The sequence below is a fragment of the Acinonyx jubatus genome, chromosome A2 (genome assembly GCF_027475565.1).
Source record: "Acinonyx jubatus isolate Ajub_Pintada_27869175 chromosome A2, VMU_Ajub_asm_v1.0, whole genome shotgun sequence".
Classification (NCBI taxonomy): Eukaryota; Metazoa; Chordata; class Mammalia; order Carnivora; family Felidae; genus Acinonyx; species Acinonyx jubatus.
This window is the reverse complement of record NC_069383.1, coordinates 155,023,498-155,031,620: the sequence shown is the minus strand read 5'-3', so window position 1 is coordinate 155,031,620 and position 8,123 is coordinate 155,023,498. Positions and strand designations below refer to the sequence as shown.

The 8,123-nt window shown below is 43.2% G+C and overlaps 1 pseudogene; it reads right to left on the bottom strand.

Annotated features, from left to right (window-relative positions):
• Window positions 1-1,846: 1,846 nt before the first annotated feature.
• Window positions 1,847-2,494, bottom strand: LOC106982922 (olfactory receptor-like protein OLF4; annotated as a pseudogene).
• Between the last annotated feature and the right edge of the window lie 5,629 nt (window positions 2,495-8,123).

Genomic DNA, 8,123 nt, shown 5'->3' with positions numbered 1-8,123 from the left:
ATCAGTTTTTGCCAGTGGCTATGATAGGGCTCTGGATGCCAGGCTGAATAACAGAAAACAACAACAGAGTCCAGTTATGAGACACAGAAGCGTGTTTGTACAGTAATTGCCTGACATTAGGCTTTTCACTTCTGAGGCACCCATTTCAAAGATCACCATTCATATTAACACATTGCCAGGCGTATGATTCAGTTACTATACAAACATGCAGGCCCCCCCCCACAAATCCCCCCATTAGAAAGCCCTGGTAATCTAGATAACAACTGTGAGTGACCCCGCTTTTCCCGTTTGGTGCCCACATTCCGTTACTGGGCTTTTTGTCTGGTTTTTGCTGTTTTTATTTTTGAGTACTGGGGGATAATATTTTATTATTCTTTTTCTTTAACTGTTTACATGAGCGTAGTAGACACACGATGTTACCTTAGTTTCAGGTCTGCAATACAGTGATTCAACTTCTCTGTACATTATGCAGGGCTTACACAGGTGTACTGACACCTGTCCCATTACCACTAGTACATCATTGATGACTATGTTCCATACACTGTGTCTTCCATTCTCATTATTGATCATTCCATAACTCCGTCCCGCCTCTCCTTGGCCCATTCGGCCCATCCTCCAACTCCACTCATGTTTTAAATTCATCCATAAAAACTGAGCCCAGAAAAACATAGTCACTCCCCCCATGGACCCCCCAAGAGCCAGATCCTTCATAGTGCTCTCTTTCTTCCCTGTTAAAGTCTCTCCCTCTCTGAGACCTCCTTCAATGGCTTTTGGGAATCCCATGTGCCCTCAACATTTGTGAGCAATGAACCTTGTGTTTTTAGAGTCCTCCAGTGGGTGTTGCTGAGGTGTGTCTTGTGACCAAAATAAGAACCCAAAGGCCAGGGCAGTCACAGCATAGGCTCTGGTCAGGGAAACACTTGGGGGAATGTCCACAAGCACAAGGGCATAAGCAAATGCCTGGGGTTTCCTACCTAAGCATTGGTGTCAATAGCCTGAGGCTTAAATGGACCCCTGCTAGAGTCCACATCATCAAAGAGTTCTTAAGGAAGGGACTTAAAAGAGATTGACAGATTCCAGGTGAAAGCAGTGGTTTTGTATTTTCATCTACAAGACAATTCTGTAGAGGGCCTAGGGGCCAAGTGTAGTGTTTTTCCACATGAATAACCCACCTTGGGATTATTCTTTGGGGAAAATTAGGGGAAATTTATGTGGCATGGTAGAAATCATGGTATAAATTCATTTCAATTTGAAATGAAATTATTTTTAAGGAGACCAACTTGCCAATTGTAAGGTAAAGAAATTTCCTGGCATTTGTGATCCAACAATTGGGAAAACACTGGGAACGTATGAAAGTGGAGAAAGATGAAATGCTATATCAGACAGAGCAGAAGCTTGATAAAGTGAGTTACCTCAATGTATAGAGAAGTTGAATTCAAACAAATGGAAATGCCAGGAAATAAATAGAAGGAGCAGATTCTACTTCCCCAGACTGATCAAAGATTAGAAGTTCCCGGCTTTGAGGCTCTGAGCCCTGCAATCATGGGCACGTCTTTGGCCTCAGGACGATTGTCCCATGCATTGCTGGAATGCCAATGATTCTTTTCAGAGCCCTCTTTATGTCTCTGTTCCTCAGGCTGTAGATGAAGGGGTTCAGCATGGGCGTGACCACCGTGTACATCACTGAGGCTGTGGCACTTGACCGTGAGCTCTGGGAAGCAGCAGAGCTAAGGTACACTCCTAGGCTGGTACAATAAAATAAGGAGACAACCGAGAGGTGAGATGCACAGGTGGAAAATGCCTTATACTTGCCCAGAGCTGATGAGATCCTACGTATGGAGGAAACTATCTTAGAATAAGAGTAAAGGACCCCAGCCAGGGGAGCACCACCCAGCAGCACAGCTGCAAGATCCATCACCAAGTTATTAATAAAGGTGTCAGAACAGGCAAGTTGGATCATCTGATTGAGTTCACAGAAAAAGTGGGGGATTTCTACCTCTGTACAGAAGGACAGCTGCAACACCATTGAAGTTTGTAACAAGGAATGCAGGATACTCATGATCCAGGACACCAGGACCAGCAGCCCACAGAGCCGGGGGTTCATGATGACCATATAGTTCAGGGGGTAACAGATGGCCACAAACCGGTCATAAGCCATCACAGACAGTAGAAAGTTGTCCAATCCAGCAAAGACAAGGAAAAAGTACATCTGAGTGATGCAGCCTTCATAGGTTATGACTTTGGTCTGGGTCTGGATGTTCCAGAGCATCTTCGGGATGGTGGTGGAGGTGAAGCAGATGTCTACAAAGGACAGGTTGGCCAGGAAGAAGTACATGGGGGTGTGCAGGCGGGAGTCAGAGCTGACGGCCAGGAGGATGAGCAGGTTGCCAAACACAGTGATCAGGTACATGGAGAGGAAAAGCCCAAATGTGAGGGGCTGCAGCTCTGGTCCCTTTGAAAATCCCAGAAGGTTAAACTCTGAAATTTGTGTATAATTTCCTGTTTCCATATGCTGGAGATGACTACCGGGGAACAAAGAAATAACATGACTAATTTTCTCAAAATGAACATTGCAAATATCGTTGAAATCCTACAATTCTTATTTTGCATTCAAAAGATCAATTTCTATAGTTTTTTACAGAAATTTCCCCTCTCAGGGAAAAATCTCAGGGGAAAAATCCCCTCCCCAAGCCAGCTCTAACTAGGGCTTCACATCCCCCAGTTAGCTTTTTCCCCAACTACTCATCTATTATATATTTTTAATGAGGAATTCTGAAAGCTGTCATGCATTTGAGGAATAACTTTGAACACTCACTAACCTCCAGGTAAAGAGTATAACTGTCAAGAAACAAAAGCCTGGAGGGTTCAGTGATGGAGAAAGGGGATAAGCAAATGAGACCAGATAAAATATCAGGAGGTGACAGGTGCCTTGAAGAAAAACAAACCCTGTGTAAAGGGAAGCGTGGATGGAGGGATGGCTCTTCCCGGTTGTTCGGGCACACCGGCACACATGTAAACAGAGCCCTCAAGGAGACAGGAGACACAAGGTCCTCTGGGGAAGAGCGTGACCATCGGAGGGAACTATGAGTGCGACGGCTCTGAGGAAAGACGTGGGTTTTTCTAAATTAAGTTTTTACAGCATGAGGGTGGTCGACACACCAGATCACGTTAGTGTGGGGGGCGCCACACAGTGATTCAACAAGTGTCAACATCACGCCCTGCTCACCAGGCATGGAGCTGCCATCTGTCACCACACAGCCTGTGACAGCATCACTGACAGTATTCCCTCCGCTGGGCCTTTACCTCCTCTGAGTCTCCCCTTCCTGAACATGGAAGGAATTCCTTAACTGGAAGCCAGTGTCTCCCACTCCCCTTCACCATCCTGCCTTTTGTTGTTTGCATATTGTGTTAAAGACCCAGGCTCAAAAGAAAGCCAGTGTGTCCAGGGGAAGGAGCGAGAGGAAGACTGATGAGAGGTGGTGGCAGGGAATGTGGAGGAATGCGGTGGCCTCCCGGACACGGATGAAACTTCCCGGCACAAGGAACCCCTCCTTCACATGGTGGTCCTTGCACTTTATTAATTTCATTTCCAAGGAATCGTTGAATAGAAATGGGCCTTCTTAGCTTCATATGTTGGTAGTAATCTGGCACCTGTATTTTAAGGGTCGCATACTGGAAGTATGGGTTCCAGGACCTCTGTCTTGAGAACTGCTCATCACATACACACACACACACACACACACACACACACACACACACACACGCATGCTCTATAGCCTCCTTGGACCATGTCACAACCAGACTATTCTCACCTCCAGTCCCAATAATCAGGCAAACAATGATACAAGGCAAGCTGTGCAATATCAGATTGTCTTTCCTATAAGTTGCAAAAACATCCAAATTCTAGTAGATAAGTCTCCAGTGAGCATGTAGATATGGGTCTCGATTTTAAGGTGATCATTTTGTGTCCAGTATTTACAGAAACAAAAATCAAATTCAAAAACTGAGAGCAAGAAAAGCGGGGAGAAATATCTAATGAGCTCAGATGGCCCCTGGTGGTGATGACGAGAAAGTGTCCCTGGTTCTGGCGACACCCCAACCCCAGGTACATCTCCTTGATGCCCAGAATAATAAAGCGGCAAAAAGCAATTTATCTAAAAGGAAAAGTTAGGATGTCTAAGTTATCAAGACATCCCGCTAAATAACAAGCAAGGGAAACCCCCCACAATTCTGTAAGGGTAATATACAGAGTACAACAAAAGTGGCGGATTTTAAAAGATTATTTGCTAGCAAAACCCCACCTCTTATAAATGATATAAAATGCAACACCTTCATCATCAGAAACTCGTGTTTTGAATTTTGGATCTACATATATTTGCTTTTTGAACTTGGAGAACCAACCAAACTACTCTTTTTTTCATTTAAATTCTACTCAGGTAACATACAGTGCAACATATTGTTTTCAGGAGTAGAATTCAGTGATTCATCACTGACAACACCCAGTGCTCATCCCAGCAATTACCCTCCTTAATCCCCATGACCCATCTAGCCCATCCCCACCCACCTGCTCTATCAACCCTGAGTTTGCTCTCTACCTCTATGAATCTCCTGTGGTTTGTTCCCCTCTCTTCTCTTCCCCCACCTTCCCAACCAAACTATTGTAAATGCTAATATCCCTCCCCAAATAGTAGGGCTAGAGGTATCTATCCTGCTCAGGTGGTTGGCAGATTTAGTGAACACGCCATAAAGAACTTAGCATAGTGCCCTCAATGGCTAATGAGTGCTTCTTACTCGTGAGGAGATTTGACCGACTTTTTCTTCTCTCAAAGTCCCCATCACTCCCCACTTCTGGGGCCCCAATTCCACAGCCTTATTTCAGTTTTCTTCCTCTCTCCACCCATCACAGGCTAGCACCCCTCTAGCCAATATTCACATTTACCCCCCAGAGAGATCTCTCTATATTACAATTACGTTACTGTCCACCTTCCTGATTTAATGCTTTCATCTGACTCCCCCCTGGAGAATGAATCCCAATTCCATATTTCCAACACTTGGCTTGCCTCCCCTGACTGACCCAACAGCTTTGCACTCATGCTGCCTCACCCACATCAACTCTACCAACACTGAACTTGAGTTGTAGCTTCATCTCAAGTCCCAGTCTCAAGACTCCGAGCCCCTACACACCTGCTTCCCCTTTGGTTGGAATCATCCACTGGTCTATTTGGAAGTTCTCGCCTCTTCTGTCTTGAAACTCCCATCTCCTCTTTCAGACAGCAAGGAGTCGTCTCCTTCATGAATGTGTGTGAGTGTGTGTGTGACTGTGTGTGTGTGTTTTGACATTCCCACAAGAAAAAAAAGAGTTTCTTTTGTGATAATTTAGATGTGGTGTTATCACTGTAATTTTTATTTAATTCCATATATGTTTCCCTGCTAGACTGTGGGTGCCCTGGGCATGTTATACTTACTCCCACCCTTTACCCCCAGACATAGTTTGGTTGGGGACAGTGGTAATAAATACATATTGCATGAACAAATGAGAGATTGTGCTCACAGGAGTTGTCAATGAAAGGAGAGAGAACACAAACAGGGAGCTGTTAGCACAGGAACAGAGAACCAGGGAGAGGAATGTTTTCCATATTCTGAGACTGGGACCATTTGTGAGGTCAGGGTGTGGTTTGCAAGAATAAACTAGAATAGAAAAACTAATGCACAATAGAAAATATCAGAGCATGTCGTACGTGGTCAGGGTGCAGACCAATCACTCGTGGTTCTCCTTGTTGAGTTATATGTGTGTGCATGTGAGTGTGCAAAAACGTGTTTCCTTTCTTCATATGTCTATCCCTGAGAACATTGTGTCTTATACACATTTATTTCCCCCACTCTGCTTTCTTCATTGAATGTAAGATCCAAATGAGCAGGACCTCACTTCTTTCATTCATTTTTTTGCTGTTTCATAAAGGTGTGCATTTATATAGTAACACATTTTTACAAAATGGAATTTAAAAAATAAAAGTAATAGCAGGGAGTAGAAAACCGGGATAAATAGCGAATTCAAAATAAACTTATTAATTAAAATTGAGTTAAAAAGACTCTTCTGTAGGAGAAGATATAAAATATAATTTCATCACATTAACACATGTCTCAAAATCAAAATGGAATAGGCAAAAACCTCAAAAAAGAATAGGAAAACAAGAATTATGATTATAACTGACTTTAAAAATAATGCAGGGAGCAGACTATAAAATTATAATTTCATCCTTTACAAACATAAGTGGGGTCACACACACTTGTGAGAAAGATATAAGTTGAATGCAAGAGAAATTCACGTTTCCACAGGACGGCAGAAGGACGATTGCTAGTTTAGAAAACAGATCCAATCACAAAACAAAAGGTGGCAGTGAGGAAGCACAGATGTGAGGTAGGTGGCAATACATACAAAAGGCAGTTTATGACTACAAGGCACATAGAAAGCATGGGTTGGGGACAAAGTATGGCCGACTAGTAGATTTGACCACAAAGTTTATAAACTCCCACACCACCCAGAAAATATATCTGTACATACATACAAGAATTAAACAGCAAATAGTACACTTGGCTTAAAATTTGCAATTTTTTTTTGTTTTTTTAAGTTTTTATTTAATTCTAGTTGGTTAAAATATAGTGTAATATTGGTTTCAGGAGTAGAATTATTTGTGTGAAAAAAATGCAATCAAGAGGACGGAAGAAAATGATTCAGCAGGAGCAACAAACAAAGAAAAGAATAAGAACACAGACTCAATGTAAAAGGCAAAGAAATTACACTGGTAATTTACAACAGGGAAAGTAAATGGCCAATAAACCCCAACATAAATTCGTCCTCCAAGTAATGAAATAAGTACAAAATAAAACCCTCTAGTATATGCCTGTTCGAGTTTTAAATAAACTTTTTAAGTGACGTAATGGAGAGAAGATTCTGTGAAATGTATATCTCCAGAACTGCAGTTGCCAGGTCGTGGCTGCCTCCGTTGGTCTGGACCTTTAAGATACAGAATATGCTCCAAAATACCCCATCTTAAAAATATTGTTTAAATTCCCTCACTGCACCTCCTTCCATACCTAATAGTGTATTTTCATATTTCCTTTAACTGCAAAACTCTTGGGAAATGTTCAGATTATCCTGGAAGACAGTACCCGGCGTTCCCTCGTTAGTCGCATCCAACTGATCTTTTATTCCCACCACTTAATTGTCAACAATAATCCTTATATTGCTAATTTCAACAGACATTTCCTTTTTTTCACATCTTAAATAAATTGATTATAAATGAGTGGGTTGGGCACCTGGGTGGCTCAGTCGGTTAAGCGTCTGACTTCAGCTCAGGTCATGATCTCGCAGTTGGTTAGTTCCAACCCCACATAAGGCTCTGTGCTGATGGCTCAGAGCCTGGAACCTGCCTCAGATCTATGTCTCCCTCTCTCTCTGGTCCTCCCCACTCACAGTCTGCCTCTCTACTCTTCTTCTCAAAAGTAAATAAACATAAAAAAATAAATGGGGGAGACTGGGTGGCTCAGTAAGTTAAGCGTCTGACTTTGGCTCAGGTCATGATCTCGCAGTTCGTGAGTTCGAGCCCCAGATCAGGCTCTGTGCTGACAGCTCAGAGCCTGGAGTCTGCTTCAGATTCTGTGTCCCCCTCTCTCTGTGCCCCTCACGCACTCTTACTCTGTCTCCGTCTCTCTCTCTCAAATATAAGTAAACATTAAAAAAATGAAAGAGTTCACCGTGCCATCAAACACAATGGTCTTTTGGCTGCGAGACCAGGATGGTTAGGCTGTCAGGTGACCTCAGAGGAAAGCTTTCAGATTGCATTCTCTGGGAACCTTCCCTGGAATACCTGCTGAGTTCTGAGACTCACCTAGATGAGGTCTCTGAGAGGAAGGTCTCCAGGTGGAAGTCAGAATTCCTCCCTGTTTGTTAATGATGGAAAGCAAGCTCTATTCCCAGAACAGGAAGGAGTGAAGCATTGGTCCCCAAACCAGACTTAAGAATCCAAATGCAAAGACCATGTCTCTTCCGGCTCGGATTAAACATGTCTGGATCTGCAGCCGAGGAGATATTTACAGCTCTTTATGTTTGCTGCATCTGACAC